The 18,243-nt window shown below is 47.0% G+C and overlaps 1 protein-coding gene and 1 pseudogene across 4 annotated transcripts in view; both read right to left on the bottom strand.

Moving 5' to 3' along the window:
* The window catches only part of NTM (neurotrimin), a 964,763-nt gene that overhangs the window by 940,714 nt on the left and 5,806 nt on the right, over window positions 1–18,243 (bottom strand). The window lies entirely within an intron of this gene.
* Window positions 8,689–8,803, bottom strand: LOC147342194 (U6atac minor spliceosomal RNA; annotated as a pseudogene).

Genomic DNA, 18,243 nt, shown 5'->3' with positions numbered 1-18,243 from the left:
GAGTCCCCTCCCCTTCCCATCACCCTGCCTCTCTCCCGCTCCCCACCATGACTTCCAGATTGTTGGCAAAAGCAATCTCAGCCAACTGGCCCTGCACCTCTGCATCCCAGAATGCTGGAGCCTGGGGATGTGTGGGTCTCCCAGCTCGACGTGCCCAGTGCCTGGGTTTAGGTGATCACCTGTGGTGGAAGAGGGAGGCAGACAGGGAGAGATCAGGAGAAGAAATGAAAGGAAGAAGCCCAAGCTAGGATTTGGAAGAATGGGTCATCCCTGGATGATGTTATATATTTTGTGTGTCGTTACTTTTCAAGGCTTTCTCTTGCAAGTCATTATTTCGACTGATTAGAAAGCGGTATTGAAAGACCTGCTTCTCTGGTACCGTTTTCCTCACATCCTATTAGTTGCAATACAATTACAAAGAATACATCAATTCCTGGCCTGCCCGCCGCCGCTGCCAGAGCCGCCTATTAAAAAGCGGCCTTATTAATGGAATTGTACATCTAGGATTAATCGGCTTGCGTGGGCCATTTACATTTCTCATTCCACAAGCACTTTTGTTTGCTTAATAGGCTGAAGGAGGTAGGAAATGACACAACAAAAGCCTCTCCCAATTGCCACGGGTATCACTGGGGGATGTAATATCCCCTCCTCCTTTCATCCTGAAGTGCCGCCCAGGGATAAGATCTGGCACATGCTGCTGGGGAGATGCGGCGCGGCAGCCAAAGCATGATCAGTGGGGAGGGGATTGCGGGGGGCGGGGGAGGCCTGGTCCAAGGAGGTGTGCAAGCTCTGGCGAAGGAGATACAGTCAGAGACTCACATACAGGGAGGTAGGGGGTGAGGGAAGGTCCAGGAGAGCGGGATCCAGGCAGGGTGACCAGCTGCGGGCCCGGCATTCACGAGATGGATGTACCCTACCTTCACCACGAATGGCTCCTGCTCACCTGGTCGGCTCCCTCCGTCCACACGGTCCTCCATCATCACCCACCCATGGCTCAGGTGCTGTAGCTCAAGTCACTCCTCTCCTGGGCTGAGCAAAGCAGTTTCAACCGAGAGGGAGTGTGGGGCCAGTGGAGGAGGCCACACAGGTCCTCTGCTCTTCCTTTCTTTCATTGCTTGGAGGCCTCAGGACTGACCGCTTGGGCTTCTCTCCAGGACTTTGGGGAGGAGAGTTGAGAGCATCACGGCAGAGTTCTTGAGTTTACTAGATTCCGAGAGTCCAGCTAAGAGGCTGCTGTCTCTGTAGCTGTGTCTGTTGAGCAGTCCCAGAGATACCGGCCACCTGAGTGGGCCAACATGACGGCAGGGGAGTGGTGCTGAGATGGAGCGAATGGAGTAGGGGTGGCCCAGTTCCCCCAGCTCCATCAGACTCTCTAGAGAATGTGGAAACTACACCCTTACCCAGGCAGGTGCAATTACCCCCGGCACATCCTGCCTACAGGGAGTTTCCCGGGACATCAGAGAGAGGTTAGGACACCCCAGGGAAAAGTCACTCAAAAATCACAGACCTTGAACCTTTTCAGCAAACCCTGTCCCCAGAGAATCTGGCCTGTGCCGAGCAGAAGCAGGTCTGGGATGAGAGGGACATGCGGTATGTGGGTTCGGCACTGATGGGGCTTCAGCGTTGAGCCACAGAGGGGTCCAGTCTGGAGATGGACAGAGAGTGGACCTCCTCTCCGGGTGGAAGCCACACTTCCCAGCTGGGGCCAGGTGCCTACCTGCCCACCCTCTCCTCGTGTCCTCTCTTCCACTTGCTCTCACAGGCTTATCCTTTCAATGATGATGCTTTATTGAATTTGCTTCTCTTTTTGTCTCTGGCCAGCTGGCTTCCCCCATGACCCACGGAGGTCCGTGCAGGTCAAACATAATGGACAGCTGAGGCATATGAAGCCCCAGACCCCTTCCAAGCCAGGCGCTCTGGTCAGACAGAGGGCTCCGGTCTCCGATGGTGTTACCGTAGCAGCAGGGTCCATGATGGTGAAGCGCTGTAATATAGTATGACTTTGTGCCTTAATGAAATTTTTTCTAGACCACTAGGAAAAAAAGACTCCATTAACCACACTACAAAGGCCTCTACTTATTAGTATTTTAGAACAGTGGCACAACATTTCGTGAATCTAATTACTGCTGACAAATATGAAAATTGAAATCAAAGTTGAATTTTCAGCTACTGTGCCTCGTATGCCAGCCTTCTCTGACTCTGACTATTGCATCAATACATTTATTCTTCCAGTCGTTTCAGCAGAAGATGGGTGATTTTCCGTCTCCCTGCTGCTGCTCACTTCCCCCGCCCACCACCAGTCCCCACACCCTCCCCAGCTAGGACCCTCTGTATTTTGAAGCATTAAATCTGACATATTCATCTTGGTGGCCAGCCCAAGCTAACTAACTTCATGTTTACCTGTCACAGACGCAGCAATGGGCTAAACTGAGAAAGCCTCTTCCCTCTACCCGTTTCTCCTCCCACCCCCAATCCTAGCCTTCTTTTTTTCAGATAAAAGTCATTTGACTGATTTCAAATTCCTCGTGATATCAGGACCAAAAAAAAAAAAAGGGACTTGTCAACACCTTTCTTTCTTTCCCCTATTAAGCACACTGTAAAAATCAATGCCTTTGTCACTTCACTCTGCTTGCGAGAATGTTTAATGGATGTCAAGGGAGCTAATGATCGCTGGTAGAAAATTCATTTTGGATTTGCTATTTATAAAGTGCTCAGTGCTCAGGTGGGAAATTAACATGAGGCAAGGAGCCGGCTGGGTGGGGGAGGTGGGAGGCCAAGCGGGGCTCTGCCAGGCTGGCAGGCGCTTTGTGTGGGCGGCACCCAAGGGCTTCTTCGGGCAGAGGATGCTAGTGTCAGAGGTGCTGTGGGGCTTCGGTACAAAGAGCACAGGCTCCGGAAACATCCAGACCCCGTGATCTGACCTTTTGGAGCCAAAATTTTTGTCAGTGATAAAATCCTATCTTGCAAAACGCGGCTCACAAGTTGTAGAAAAGGATTAAATAAAATATTACACATAAAACATTCACTGGTGACTGGCACTGAGGACTGGGACGTGTTTGATAGATGTTTCATTTTTTTCCCCACAGCCCCAAAGGCCCAGGAGGGGACCGGGACAGGGGATGGTGAGCACAGAATTGCTCCGGGATCTGAAACTGGCCAGGGCTGCACTCGAAGACAAGCCTGCCGAAGAAGGACAAACCTGCCTCACCTGCCCATACCACGGCCCCCGCGTGAGCACAGTAGTCCCTGGTTCTCAGACTTCAACAACAGTGAGCATCAGAGTCACCTGGAGGGCTTCTTAAGCCACACAACAGCTGGGCCTCATTAGCTTCAGCATTTTTGAGGGTCTAGACCAGGGGTCCCCAATCCTCTGGGCATCAGGGACCGGTTTAAGGTAAGATAATTTTTCCATGGACCCAGGTGGGGGAGGGTGGTTTGGGGATGATTCAAAGCACATTACATTTATTCTGCTCTCCATTTCTATTATTATTACATCAGCTCCACCTCGGATCATCAGGCGTTAGATCCCGGAGATTGGGGACCCCTGGTCTAGAAGTCTGGGGTGGGGCCCCAGAACTAGCATTTCTGGCAAGTGCCCAGGTGGTGCTGACCACACTCAGAACCACCGTGATGGCCCTGCGAAGGGAACAGTTTCCTGAAAGACAGTGTGGAGCCACCGCCCAAAGGGCACCTCCTGAATGGCAAGTGGTCCCCGCCTGCCCGACCCCTGCCCCTCAAGCCAGTCTGGGACTCAGAAATGTCCAGCAAATCAGTGAAGGCCAGGTCAATTCCTCCCAAAGTTTACCTTGCTGGTGAAGCAGAAGAGCCAGGCGCTGGGTTCATGTTCTCGTTTGCATCAACACAAGCCAAGCCTCGGTCTCCCCTCTGGGTGGCTGGTGCCTCAGGGGCTGAGTGGGTCAGCCCCCAACCCTCCAGCCCTCCAAGGCTGTCTCAGTTGCACTTGGCATTCCAGGTCCAAAAGCTCTGGGCTGCCCCTCGCCTTGCTTCTAGTCTCCTCTTCCTGGCCTTCCCTTGGACACTTCTCTGTTCTATTTGGATTAACTGCAAATCTCCTTTGATTACTCGCTGTGTTGAAACAGACATCCTGTTGCCACGTGTTTGATGACTGAGTCCCGGGGGAGTTCCTATTTGCAAGGCAGCCAGTTACGGTGCACTCGGCCTTACACATACTCCTCGAGCTGCTAATTCATTGTCTAAGAAGTTGCTTTTCAGTTTTCTGATTTTTCAATAATAGGCTTCTCACCAAGCCCTTAAGCTCCAGAAATAAGCCTAAAACTACTTTTCCAGTCATTTACATAAACACCAGTGGATCGGGAAGGGAGAAAAACGGACTAGTTTTGCATGTTATTCCTAAGGCTCTGGAAGCCTCTATGGACAGCCTGTCAAGGCTGCAGGTCTGGAAAAGTGCGCTGGAAAGCATGCGGCTCCCAGAAAGCCTGACACCCCGGCAAATGATAAATCCTGAAATTTCTCCTGACGCCCTGGCTGCCGCTTTGCGGAGCTGGGCGGATATTCTGGGCACCAGCAAATTGTTCTGTCAGCACACGGCTCCCTTAGCTACATCCTGTTAGGAAGCCCGTCTTTCATCCCCCAGTCTCTGCACCACAGCCCCACCCTATGAGGCTGCATCTTGCCACCTGGGGCAGGTAAACCAGTGGCTGCAGAAAAGCTGCCCAGAGGCAGGGCCCCGAGGGACAGAATTCGGTCTCCCTGCAGCTGGCCCCTCGTTCTGTTGTGGGATTGTGGGTTCGGGGGGTGGACCATAGTAGGTGCTCAATTAGCTCAACTGAGAAGAGGGAATTCCTGGCACGTGGGCCACTTTGAACCACCATCTGTTTTTCTATTTCTCTTTCTTTCCCAAATGTGGATTTTATATATAATCCAATGAGCCAGAAAGAGAAGCCATCTCTTTTCTCCCCACTGCCAAACTACATACCTCCCCATTAAAAAGAAGAGAAGCCAAGAAAACTTTTACCTTTTAGACTCTTAATTCTGATCTGGCCATTTTCCTGAGGTCTAAGATGTATGGACAAGAGGCAGGTGTCTGATGAACATCGCACAAAACCAAGATGCCCCCTTCAATGTGAATTTCAGATCAACAGCAAATAAGTTTTAATATAAGTATGTGCTATGCATAATTAAAAGTTAGGCATCGCTTATCTGGAAATAAGTGGAGTGTCCTGGATTTTTATCTACTAAGGCTGGCAACCCAAAAGGAAATTCTTATTAGTTTACATATTCCTATTGACTTGCCTGGTGGCTCAGATGGTAAAGAATCCTCCTGCAATGCAGGAGACCTGGGTTCAATCCCCTGGTCAGGAAGATCTCCTAGAGAAGTGAGTGGTTACGCACTCCAGTATTCTTGCCTGGAGAATCCCCATGGACAGAGGAGCCTGACGGGTTACAGTCCATGGGTTGCAAAGAGTCAGACACAACTGAGTGACTAACATTCATTCACTCACTATAGCTTTCGTACCGCCAAGTCTGCTTTGTCTGCAGGTTCTTTCCTAAGGTGGGAATATTCCAGAGAAACTGAGACCCTTCCCCTGAGGCCCCAGCAGGCCCCAGGGGAGTCCTTCCTTCCTATCAGAGTTCCTCACCTGTGCTGCACGACTGCCTGACGTCAGAGGTTCTCAACATTTAGGGTGACTCACCCATCTGAGGGGCTTCTCTAGACACAGGTAGCTGCCTTTTCAGAAAGCCCCAGACTTTCTGATTCAGGGACCAAGATTGGACCAGACATAATAGATGCCTGGGCTACAAGGCTGACTCCTAACAAGGAAACTGCCAAGAGGGATACTCTGTGGGTAGAATTGGTGAATCTGAGCAGATCTCAAAAACCCTTTGTTCTTCTTTTCCAGCCTTTTAAACTCTGTTCCTGGCTGTCTTCTGTCTGCCCCTCTCAACATTGGCACAAGTGTGTGCAGGCTTCACGGTGTTGACCTCTCCGTAAGGACATCCCTGGGCTGAGAGCTTTGCAGGGTCACTGCGATGTGGAAAGGCGTCAGCTCCCAGATCAGTGTGCAGGGTCAGTTTCCAGGGTCAGTTTCCAAGTCAGTGTGCAGGGTCAGTGTCTGGGTCAGTGGGGCTGGAGGGCAGCACGAGAAAGTCTCTGAGAGACAGAGCAGGACCCAGGCTGGGCAGAGGGGGAAGGGCTGCCTGTGCCAAGTTAAGGAACTTGGGCTTTATCTTGAGAGCTGCAGGCAGTTCATGGAGATTTTCAGTAAAGCACTCAAATGGCTAAATTTGTTTTTGTAGCAAGATAATCAGTAATGGGCAAGATGGAGGGATGCAGACTGGTATAGGAGACCCGTTCAGTGGCAACAGTAGTCCTGTGAACAATGATGGCAGCCTGAGCTGGCACTGGAGACAAAGGGATGGTCAGAAACAGAATGGAAGCCAGTGGTGAGAGACTGTGGGGGAGGAGGGGAGGGGCGTGCACATGCTGTCATGGGGAGAAACAGCCACATGTTCCTTCTGAACACGTGCACTGTTCAGAAACCTCCTAGGGTCCCTGGCTTTACTTTTTCAGTATGAATGGAGAGACGAATTTCAGAAAATAATCCACATAAACATGAAAACTACATTTCAACAAAGTTTAAATATCCCATTTACAGTTGAGGTAAATAAAGCCTTTAGGGAAAAAACAAAACAAAACAAAAACCCTCAGTTTCTAAAGGCAGAGTTAACAATGGAACTGCGATGAGAAAAGAAATTTTTGATTGGTGTGGAGATCAAGAAATATATTTTACATGGATAGGCTCTGCAAACTGTAAACGCAAAACTCTATCTCAGTAATTCCTTACAGAGTTCATGTGAGAACTGAGTTGGAGATGAGTTTTGACAGCATTTGGGAGAAAGTCGTGTATCTCCTCAACGATGGGGAAAGAGATGGAAAAGACGGTGAGAGTAGATCATATCGTATCTTACAAATCCGGAGAAAAGAGGATCAAAGCTAACATTTCACAGTAACATAAATGGAGCATGACATTTAAAAATTATGAATCACTATACTGTACACCTGTAACATATAATATTGTACTTCAACAATGCTTCAGTAAAAACAATAATAATAACAATAATTTTAAAATCCAGAGAAAAAAGAATGCCATGAGGAAAGGCGTGATTAATACTATGTGGAATCCCTCTGATTCTCTAGCCAGTTCTCTCCATCATTATTCACACAACTATTTTCAGTCCTTTTCTGTTTTCTGGGGAAAAAAATAGCCAGCCTATACAGTTATAGGCATACACAGGAAATTTATATTCACGAGTGTGTGCACATAAACCTACCATGGATTACACTCAGAGAAAATATAAGCTATCAGATGCAAACTTCTTCAACTTCCTGTCACTAAGTTTCAAAGTTTACCTGCATCCATACAGTACCACGGACTGCTAATCAGCTCTCGTTTTTCCATTTGTCTTTATTGTGGCAAAATACACATAAAATTTACCATTTCAACCACTTTCAAGTGTATGATTCTGTGGCATTAAGAACCTTCATGATGTTGTACAATCATAACCCCCATCTGTGTCCCCAGATCTCTCATCTTCCTAACAGAATCTCTGTACCCATGAAATAATAAACTCCCATTCCCACTCCTGGTAACTTCGATTCTACTTTTTGCCTATGAATTTCCTGTTCTAAGTACCTTATATAAGTTGCATCATACAATATTTGTCCTTTTGTGTCTGACATTTCACTTGGCATAATGTCTTCAAGGTTTTTCCATGTTGTCCAGGGGTCCCCAACCCTTTTAGCACCAGGAAGAAAGTGTTTGTTGAAAAGCAATTTTTCCACAGACCGGTTCGGGGTGGGGCATGGTATGGGGTTGATTCAACAGCATTACATTTATTGTGCGCTTTATTTCCATTTCAGCTCCACCTCAGATCATCAGGCATTAGACCCCAGAGGCTGGGGACCCATGTTGTAGCCTGTGTCAGAATGTCACTCACTCATTTCCATAAGGCTGGATGACATCTCATTGTATGTACAGACCACATGTTGCTTATCCATCCCTCCCTGGAAAGGCACTTGGGTTTCTTCCGCTTTTGGTTAATGTGAATAATGCTGCTGTGAACATTGGCATGCAAATATCTGTTTGAGTGTCTTCTTTCAAATTTTGGGGGTATATACGCCTAGAAGTGAAACTGCTGGATCATATGGTAATTCCATTTTTAATTTTTTGAGGAACCGAGATTTTTTGATTTTCCGCGGTGACTGACCACTTTACCTTCCCACCAGCAGTGCTGCTGCTGCTCCTGCTGCTGCGAAGTCCCTTCAGTCGTGTCCAACTCTGTGCGACCCCATAGACGGCAGCCCACCAGGCTCCCCCATCCCTGAGATTCTCCAGGCAAGAACACTGGAGTGGGTTGCCATTTCCTTCTCCAATGCATGAAAGTGAAAAGTGAAAGTGAAGTCGCTCAGTCGTGCCAGACTCTTAGCAACCCCATGGACTGCAGCCTACCCGGCTCCTCCATCCATGGGATTTTCCAGGCAAGAGTACTGGAGTGGGGTGCCATTGCCTTCTCCCACCAGCAGTGCACAAGTTTCCAATTCAGTTTCTCTATATTGTCACCATTTTTAAAAAATAAAAACCATCCTCATAGGTATTAAGTAGTATCAATTATGGTATTTGCATTTCCCTAAGGACCAGAGATGTTGCAAACCCATGGTTAGTTGCCGCAGAGTAAGTGGTAAGGCCTTAATCATGCACTTGTATGGGGGCCCCTCCGGTCCTTGTCAAGGGATGTTTAAACTCCTCCTTTCATAAGACATGAATTGGCTCCTAATAGTCACCCTCCCCTTCTTCCATGGTCACAGGCCCATGAGTTTGCCTGGGCATGTGGTCCTCCAGAGTGGATGGTACCTTGCCCACACTGCCTTGCATCTCAGTGTGCCCGAGTGACTAAGCTCTGGCCCAGGGCTTGTGAGGAAGGACATTCTGTGATGGCCTCAAGGGAGGGAGCATCCTTGGGAGATGGTCCGTGTATGCATTCTGCCCCTTATTCTTTCTCCTCTTCCATCCCATGGCCTGGCACAAGGATGCTGCCCTCTTAGACCTTGTACACTGGATCCAAACCATGGGAAGGGTGGGGTCCCTGAGTGTCCCTGAGGCTGGGAACACTGCACCAGCCAGGTACACAGAGGGGTGGTTTTGTAGCCAGAGAGATAGACTTCTATCTTCTTTAAACCACTTTCACTGTGTGGTTGTCATTTCTGTCTGAACCCAAAGGTCATGGATATTTTCAAATATGTGGTTCCTTCCTTACTTTTAATAGTAATGATGCTGTTTTTTTCCTTCTCTGCAAGTCCCATTTTTCTTCCTATGCTCAAGATTTGCCCACCCAGCCCCACTTTCCTCCAGGGCCCTCACCTGGGTATCCACCTCCTATCTCCCCTCCACCCTCCCTTTACCAGCCCCGCCCACCAGCATTCAAATCTGTTTTCCAAAAGCAACAAACTTCTCTCCAACTACAACTCCCATGGGTGTCACAACTTTATCTCCCTTAAAAAAAAAAAAAAAAAAACTTAAATAATCATCCACATGTTTTGTTCTTATCCCACTTGATCCCTACACTATGTCTTCACCCCCAAAGACTGTTTTCCCAAGAGAATAGAAGATATTCTTGCCTCTAAGTCTGATCTTAGTTGATCCTCAGCAATATTGATGTGGTGGCTAAGGCTCCTGCCTGCCCCAAACACACATCCTCTAACCTCAATGTCATCACACTCTCCTGGTTTTTCTCTCATGCTCTGGCCCCTACTTGTCATTTTTTTCCCCAAGATCTCTTCCCTTCCTGATCCTTAAATCCTGGTTGTCTGCCCCATTTCTCATCATCTCCCTTCCTGGGTAATCCATTGTGTCTGTGTCAAAGACCCTCTTTGTTCAAGCTCAAGTATCTTCCAGAGTTCCAGATTCATCCAGCTAACTTCATATCAGAGAGCTCTGTGTACAGCAATAAAACCATCGAGACCCAAATTGCTTTCATCACACCCTCCCTAAAACCTGCCTGTGTCCTATTTACCCAGATATGAGAAGTCCTCTCCAATTTTGCTTTCTCGTGCATCATTGTTTTTTCTCTCCATCTCCAGGTCCTATCCTTTAAGTCAGCAGAGTCCCCACATTTTTGGCACTGACACTGGTTTTGTGGAAGACAAGTTTCCCATAGATGGGGGACAGTATATTTCAGGCAGCAATGTGAGCTATGGAGAGCAATGGGGAACTGAAGATGAAGCTTTGCTGTCTCTCCCATCACTCACCTCCTGCTGTGTGGCCAGTTCCTGACCAGCCATGGACCTTGGACAGGTAGCTGTCAGTGGCCTTGGGGGTTGGGGACCCCTGCTCTAAGTCCATGACGCTTGAATACCCACATCTCCTTGTCTCTGTCAGTCTCACATGGTTAACTCATGCCTGCTTGGTTGCCACATCCTCTAGTCTTTTAATTCATTCCCACACTGCAACTGGAGTAACATTTTAACATTTTTAAGTAACCTAAATAATGTTATTTATCAATTAACACTGCAAGCTTAATCATGCTGCTCTCTGGCACACAACCCTTTCTTCCCTCAGAATAAAATCTTTAACAAGAACCATAAAGACACTCAAGGTGTGACTTGTGACTACTTCTCTAACTGCACCCCTTGTCTTTCTACCTACAAGCTGCCTCCACCCCCGCTCTATCCCAGGAAACTACACCAACACACTCAGTCTAGCCAGATTGGTACCGGATTCCTAAATTCCTAGCATACTCTCCTATTTCTAGGATTTGGCATATGCTGATTCCTTTGCTTGTAATACTTCTATCTGCTCTTACTTGGTTGAATCTAGTAACATTTGTGTCTCAGCTTAACATCTCTTCCTTCTAGAAGAGTTCTCTGACCTGAAAAATCTCGATGTGGCAATGGCAAACAAGACTTGCTTTCATGCCAACACTTACCATGTTGTCTTGAATTGTTTTTCTTGACTGAATGTGAGAACTAGGACTTATTGTTTATGGCTAGCACACAGTGGGGTCTGAGTAAATCACTCTGGAGTAGTTGAACTAAAAATGTAAGTAAGAACTCCGCTATACTCTTGAATCTATGATTTTGCTGTTTTTTAATCATTCACCTTGGCGATGTGGACACGAAAGTTTATATCACTTGGAAACGACAGGAAACTAACGGTGACAGCTCATCAGAATACAAAAATAGCCTCAGTGGATTTAAATAATGGACCCACATGCAATGAAATTTCAAACACATAAAAGCAAGGATGGGAGAGGTCGTGAATAACAGCAATTTAGACAGGGGAATGAGTGCAACTTCAATGAGCAATAGAGTGGAATATCTGAACAAGAAAAGAAATGAGTGTAATAATAAAGTGGTCTGATGTATAAAGTCCAAAGTGTAGTAGGCAATAACCCACTCCCCACTTTGCCAATCAAACTACAGCAGGAACAATCTGCTAATGTCTTTTAGTGACTCATCATCAAACTGGAACATTCTTAGAAGATAGCGATCACAATGATTAGTGGTTTAGAAGTTACACATGATAATGGTGATAAGGAACTAAGAATGTCAAGATAAGATAACTAGGGTCCATCACAGTCTTCTCTAGAAGGAAACTGGATCGCACAATATTACTGGTACTTTGAGTGGCTCTAACTCAAGTACGTCAAGGCTGTATATTGTCACCCTGCTTATTTAACTTCTATGCTGAGTACATCATGAGAAGTGCTGGGCTGGAAGAAGCACAAGCTGGAATCAAGATTGCTGGGAGAAATATCAATAACCTCAGATATGCAGATGACAACAGCCTTATGGCAGAAAATGAAGAGGAACTAAAAAGCCTCTTGATGAAAGTGAAAGAGGAGAGTGAAAAAGTTGGCTTAAAGTTCAACATTCAGAAAACTAAGATCATGTCATCTGGTCCCATCACTTCATGGGAAATAGATGGGGAAACAGTGTCAGACTTTATTTTTGGGGGCTCCAAAATCACTGTAGATGGTGACTGCAGCCATGAAATTAAAAGATGCCTACTCCTTGGAAGGAAAGTGATGACCAACCTAGATAGTATATTGAAAAGCAGAGATATGACTTTGCCAACAAAGGTCCGTCTAGTGAAGGCTATGGTTTTTCCAGTGGTCATGTATGGATGTGAGCGTTGGACTGTGAGTGCCGAAGAATTGATGCTTTTGAACTGTGGTGTTGGAGAAGACTCTTGAGAGTCCCTTGGACTGCAAGGAGACCCGACCAGTCCATTCTGAAGGAGATCAGCCCTGGGATTTCTTTGGAAGGAATGATGCTGAAGCTGAAACTCCAATACTTTGGCCACCTCATGCGAAGAGTTGACTCATTGGAAAAGACTCTGATGCTGGGAGGAACTGGGGGCAGGAGGAAAAGGGGATGACAGAGGATGAGATGGCTGGATGGCATCACCGACTTGATGGACATGAGTTTGAGTAAACTCCGGGAGTTGGTGATGGACAGAAAGGCCTGGCATGCTGCGATTCATGGGGTTGCAAAGAGTCGGACACGACTGAGCGACTGAACTGAACTGAACTGGCATAAGTCAGAAAGAGGCACATTTTTGCTCCATGTAGATTTACTAGGATTGTATTCAGCTACAAGTAATGGAATCCTAATTATATGGAAATATTTTCCATAAATAATAAGTGTGGAAATACATATTGCACAGCTGGCATGACTGCTATGTTATCTTGAACTTGGGGTCCTTCTGTTAGACGGAGCCATGTGAAATTGTTTCTATCCAACTATCTTTGATTTACTCAAACAGCAAATTCATTTAGTTCAACCTAAGAGCTTCCTGTTTTGCCATTCTGGTTGTAAGTGTTTTTTTAATTTTTTTTTTTTTTGCCTTTCTGTTTGCAGGTTGGTTCCTGGGCCCCCAGATAGTATGCCAGTCTCTCAGTCAAGAAAAGCTGTGGGAGTGGTAGGGTTCACAAAGCACAGGCTTCTTGAGTGCAGTCCTCAAACTGCCACCCGGGAAACTTCCGCCTGCTTTCCATTGGCCTGACTCACATGGCATGACTCCTCGGCTCTAAGCAAATCTCAGAGGTGCGTATTATAAACAAGCATACTGCTGTCCTGAACAAATTTAGAACACTGTGTATAAAGAGAAAGGGTAGAATTTATACTGAGCAGTACTTTCTTGCAGAGTTTATCTACTCTGAAACGGGGGCTGGTGTCAGTTATTCTCAGCTGTATCTGCACTGAAAGTCCTAAGTGTTTCAAAGTAGAGATGACCTCACCCCATTCTGATCCATATACTGAGATTTTTTTGTGAGTTGAACCTGGGCGTCTAACAATCTCCACAGGTGATTCGGATAGACAGCCAGAACCAGGACCACAACTCAGACAGCATCTGCTCTCTGGGGGTCCTGGAGCTGGACCCAGGAATTAGTCAACATTATTCAGGTGGGAGACCAGGCAAATTCCAAAGTACCTCCCACAACTCTAGAAAGTCTGTGAAAAGTTTCCAGACTTGGTGATTAAACTATTTTAGCCTTGGACAAGGCTTCAGCAGTGCCAGAAAGTGATGAAAAAGTGGTGATAAGGCATTCAAATCCTTCTGTTAAGAAGTTTTGAGGAAGGAAAGAGAAATATAGAATGATTATTCTTGTTTTCAGAATTGACAAAATGGCTTATTGAACTACAGATGTCTTTGCATCACCAATTGCACTGAGAAAAAAGGCTGTCAATTAATCTTGCTGTGCCTGGGTCAGGTCTCCTCTGGCTGTTTAGAAGACAGTCAAATGCCCCCGGGGTAGGGAGTGGCGAAGGAGGAGGCAGAGTAGGTTTGAAGAAGTGGGTAAGAAGCACTTACCTCTTCACCTTCTCTAGATAAAGAAAACCCACCAGTCACTCTCCTCTTGTCTTAGGTCTGAGTTTCCCTTGCCCTCTGATGCCACCTCAGAGAGCAGCCCTCTCTTCCAGGCTTCTGACCAGCTGACCTCTAGAGGGACCAATTTCTGCTCTTGGGTGAGTTTAGCCAGGAAGAATGAGAGCTCATTTCCGCTACCTGTGTACCTATAACATCTGGTTTATGGCTGGTGATCGCCAGCAGGGGTGACTGATGTGTGTAGTTTCATATTCAGAGTCTCAAAGAGGTCTTGTCAGAGGAGGAGATGAGTTGAATCTGATAAACAGACTTCAGAAAAGGGTAAGTTCCAAGGTCAGGTTGTTGTGTGAACAGTATGACACAGTCATCGGAGAAGGAAGGGGTAATTATAGCTCACCCGGATTCTACAGGGTTCTCTGGCTCCTGATAAACCTAAGGGCACTTCTCTGTCTCTTTCTCTCCCCCTTCTGTTTTATCCATAAACACTGATCAGCTGTGTGCCAGGTACTAGGCTAGGTGCGCTGGCACACAGGCAGTCCCAGACCTCCAGGGGCTCACTGTCCACTGACAGAGACAGGTGTCAGCAGGGAACCACACAACTCGCAATAGATGCAAAGACCAAAGGAAGCACCAGAGCCGTGGGGGGCAGAAAAGGAGGCAGTATGAGCTTCGGAGAGACGCTGAGCTGGGAGTTCTGTCTTGAATCATAGCAAGTTTTTGCCAGGTGGACAGGACAGCCATCAGTAGAGGGAGCAGGCACACACTTACCAGGAGGAAGCTGCAGCAAAGCCCTAGGAATTCAGGGAACCAGAGGACAAAGGGTTTGGAGAGAGGCTGGCACCCCCGGCTCATGCCTTTTCAGAGAGCAGAGATTTCATTTTATCTGGATTTAGAATCAGGTGAGGCTACATTCTATAATACTCAAAGCACACGGGGAAGAGATTTACCTTAAGAAGAAAACAGCATAACCAGAATAATTTTAGGAAAGGGCCATCGGCATGCTTTCTATGAATGATGATACAGAAAACAGGAGAAAAGCTTGGAATATTTAACTTAGGGAGAAGGGGAGGGAATCGTGTTTTCAAATATTTGAAGAAAAGTCATGTCGAAGAAAAACCAGTCTCGTCCTGTGGGTAGTAGTATTAGCAGCACTCGTAATACTATAGGTGATATTTATTGAGAGCTTATTGTGTGCCAGGCAGTGTTCTGAGCACTTTCTCTGCAGTAACTTATGTAATCCTTACACCAGCCTTAAACCTAAGTCTCAGAATTAGCTCTGTTTTGTACAAGAGGGAACTGAATTGCCCTCAGAGGTTGATTAAATCGCCAAAAGTTTCAGCCTAGAAAGTGGCAGAGCCAAAGCTTGGGCCCAGACCATCCAAAGACTATGCTGTGTTTCCTCTCCAGATCGAGAACAAGGGGCTGGAATCAATAAGAGGACAGATTCTTCTCCTTTGTCTCCCTGTCTTCCTGATCAGTCAGATGCAGTAGCTCTGGAGAGAGGCAAGTTCCCTACACTGGAGATAGAAGTGAGGAGACCACTGCAGCTGCACCACTGGGATGTTAGAGCTCCAACAGAGGGATTGAAATAAACCATCATGAAAGTCTCTCTGGGCCTGAGCTGGTTGTGACTCTGCCTGGCTGACACAGCAGTGGAAACACTTCGTGAGTTACCCAGGGACTATACTTGGCACAAATCCGCACGGTAGCTCTGCTCCCCCTGTGCTGTCTGCTCCTGCTGACTCCATCAAAACAGGCATGCTTTCCCTCCTGCCTGTGCTGCAGGGTCTGACCTGGCTGGGAGGCAAGAGCCAGCCTCCCTCAGCCTAACACAGTAGCTGCCAAACTGCCATTGGGGTTCTGAGCACGGAGCCTTTGTTGCCAGTGAGAAGGAGAGAGATGGAAGCAGCAGGCTGGGTAGCCGGTTCCTGGGGAGTGAGCGGGAGTGGAGGCCAGGAGAGAGAGATGGAAATCTTCACACTTATGAATGGAGCTTCTGCCAAGACCCACCATCACTTAGCTCGCGCTAAATCAGGCTCCAACACATCCATTCTTGACCCACATTCACACATTCCAAGGCTCCGGAATTTCTCCTATGGGATCGATCATTCTCATTCCTGAGTCCCCCTACCTGAAATGCTGTGGCTCGTTTGTCCTTCCCTCCCACCTGAAGGATGCCTTCTAGACGAGAAACACAGGCACGTGTGGATACGTGATAGTGTGTATGATACAGTGTGCACTGTTTGTGTGCACACACACCATCACATGTTCCGACTGTGGTCGCCCGTCTGTGGCTGTTTATATTCTTAGTTTCCTGCAAACAGACACTGCTTCTGAATGTTTTCTCCTAGCACCACTACCTTTCAAGTACTAGACTCAGAAAGGCTATTTGCAGAATTGCAAAATGTGGGACGTGAAACTGGAAAATCTTTGAGTCTAACCGCTTAATTTTAGAGATGAAGTGACAGAGGCTCCTAGAAGGGATGTGCCTTATCCCAGGTTGGAGAAAGTTTTCTGATAACCAAAGAGGTATGGCTTTCAAACCTGGCCATAGGTTGGAACCTCTTAGAGAGCACAGGAAAATATCAGAACATCTCACAAAGAGATGCTGATGTAAGCGTTCTGGGATGGGGTCCAAGCATTGGCATTTTTATAAAGCTCCTCAGGTGATTCCATGGTAGAACAAATTTGAGGACCATTGGCTTAGAAAATGGGAGTATTGCAAACAAAGGCACATTGCACCTGTCTCATGAGGACCTCCTAACAGTAGAGGCAGATTGCTCCAGGTTGCTTGACTTGAAGAATCGTGGATCCATGAGAAAGGTACTTACCTGTACTTCTACAGGGGAAATGCTAAGAAGAGTCACCAGCACTATGGAAATGCAGACAGAAGCAGCCAGGTGAGTAACCCCCCTAAAGTGTTCAGAGGGCAACCACAACACACACTGTGAGCAGAAGGGAAGCTCGATTCTCTTTGGGTGCATACAGCTGAAAACACAAGCTGACGACTGAAAAAAGGCTATGTCCCAACCACAGTTATAGCATCAGAGAGCAAATGAATGATGACGCTTGTCTGTCATTCTAGGAACCCTAAATCAGGGTGTGATGAGTGGGTAGCAAAGAAGGAAATGGCCACCCACTCCCGTATTCTGGCCTGGAAATTCCCATGAACAGAAAAGACTGGTGGGCTCAGTGAATGACTGAGCACACGAGTAGGTAGCAAAGAAAGGGTTCTCAGAAAGGAGGTCATCTTAAGTCCACCCTAAAATAGGAAACCCTCAGGGTCCCATGAACTGAACTTGCCTCACCCTGATCAGTTGCCTCAGCAAACCCCACTGTGCCTGCGTAAGCACCCCCACCCCTTGCTGTCTTTGGCCATCCAGTTCTCTGCAGAAGGCAGGGTATGAAGGCATTGGACAGGCCACTGGCAAGGGTGGCAGTGGTGCCAAGAACCAACCAATAACTTGAATGACAATGACAAGAGCCAATGGTCACCAAGCCAGCACCTCACAGCAGCTTTTGCTGCCACGTGCCAAGGGAGGGAGAATCACACACCCTGAGCCCTTCTGGCCAGGAGTCACAATGGAGCAACAGAGGTAGCACCTCTGACGTGATGAACCCAGAGCCTGGCTGCGCTTGCTCTCCCACGCTCCCTATCTAAAAACAAGCCTCCAGGATTGGTGTGCTCTTGCCACCCATCGTAATATGCACAGGCAACTGTGCAAAAGACTATGCCACCCAGCACCCCTCCACCCCTACTTCTGATATTCCTGCTGGTTCTTCCCAACGTGATTAAAAAGGATGACAAATCAAATCAAATCTGGGGATTGTACTCTAGTTGGTTTGGTCACTGATATATTCCCAGCACCTACAACAATGCAGGGAACATAATAGGAACTCAATAAACACTCGCCAGGTGACTGAACCAATGCACAAGTAAACAACCAGATCTAGTCTGTGTTGAATTGGATTTTGGTGACACCACCAAGATGAAGCCAAGGAGGCACCTCTGGAGAGTGAATTTGAATGAGCTACTGAAGCCAAAACCAGTCCATCTTTTGAACAGTCCTTTATTACTGTAAAGGGCAATACTCTTCAAGAAGCCGAAAAAAAAAAAAAATCAAATTTAGTAACCTAAGATGTCGTTAGTAACAGAGCTGAAGAATGTGTTTTCCAATATTTGGTTTCTCAGCTTGACAGTCTCTCTTGAAATACTCTTTTCTCAGCAATGGAAATGTGAAGCGCTGTTGGTTTGTTTTGCAGTTTGCAAATGACTTACAGAGCTCTTCTGGCAGAGTTTCTGTTTTTCTTCTTGCAAATAAACAAAAGGCCATTTCTCTAATATGACTTAAGCGGGGGAGATTCTGTGATC

This window comes from Bos grunniens, chromosome 29 (genome assembly GCF_055505025.1).
Source record: "Bos grunniens cultivar Pamir isolate PY7600 chromosome 29, Bosgru_T2T1.0, whole genome shotgun sequence".
Classification (NCBI taxonomy): Eukaryota; Metazoa; Chordata; class Mammalia; order Artiodactyla; family Bovidae; genus Bos; species Bos grunniens.
This window is presented reverse-complemented; position numbering and strand designations above follow the sequence as displayed.